The 987-nt window shown below is 45.4% G+C and overlaps 1 pseudogene; it reads left to right on the forward strand.

Annotated features, from left to right (window-relative positions):
- LOC119590398 overlaps positions 1-697 on the forward strand; it is a 1,434-nt pseudogene extending 737 nt beyond the window's left edge.
- Positions 698-987: the final 290 nt, after the last annotated feature.

Genomic DNA, 987 nt, shown 5'->3' on the forward strand with positions numbered 1-987 from the left:
TATTGCAAACGGTGATTCACCCCAAGGAATTCCTTGTTGGTCATGCATAGATATGTCTCTATTACAGAACTGGGCTAAAGAACAGGACATCGGCGGCCGCACGCTTGACCAGTGTGGGGGTAAGTGAGGCAGATACCTGAGGTTTGTCATTTTTATAGATATTGGAAATGAAACACTTAGATATTGGTAAGGATATTGGTCATAAGACGGCTACGTGTTACTTTAAAAAGTCTATAACTCCTATCTAATTCTTAATGTTATCAAGAGAAAGAGAGAGAGATGTCCTTTTGGTGCTATATTCCCTACTCCTTTTCCCAAAAGGCAGCTCAGCACTAGGAATCTTCAACTTCCTGACGTTCATCGTGTACGCCTTCTCGCTCCTGGCGTCGCTGGTGGCGGTGGCAACGGGGAACATGGCCAACACCCTCTCTGGACCTTCCTCGCGGGACTCCTCAACCTCCTGGGGAACGGGGGGGAGGGAGGTCCATCCGGAGCGTCTGGAAGGGTGGGAAGTCCGGGGACCCTTATATGAAGGAGCTGCACCGGGCCCTGGAGCATGATCTGGCTCGGGACTCGTCGCCGCCCTCCTGCACCTGTCGGGCGGGCGGGAGGGCGCCAGCCCCTGCCTGCCTCCGATCTCTAACTTGGCTTCGGTGTCACAAGGGAAGCTCTGGCGAGAATCAGCGGCGTTCAGTGAAATAGATTCAGTAGAGCAAAGGTACTGATTAATGAAAATATTGAAAACTAATCTTTCTAAACTTTGTAAAATGTTAATGTAATAATAAAAGTATAAATTGTTCGATAATTTCTATCAAATTTCATGATTCAGCAATTTCTAAGGCATTCATTTTAGTGTCTCAACATAAGGAAAATTCAAAGCATATTTATGCAGTGACAGAAAAAGGAATATGTATAACGAATCTACACACCTTACAAATATAGTATGTATTGAAAGGTTTATAGCGCTTAACTGAACATTTGTAACGT

Source organism: Penaeus monodon, chromosome 27, assembly GCF_015228065.2.
Source record: "Penaeus monodon isolate SGIC_2016 chromosome 27, NSTDA_Pmon_1, whole genome shotgun sequence".
NCBI classification, from domain to species: Eukaryota; Metazoa; Arthropoda; class Malacostraca; order Decapoda; family Penaeidae; genus Penaeus; species Penaeus monodon.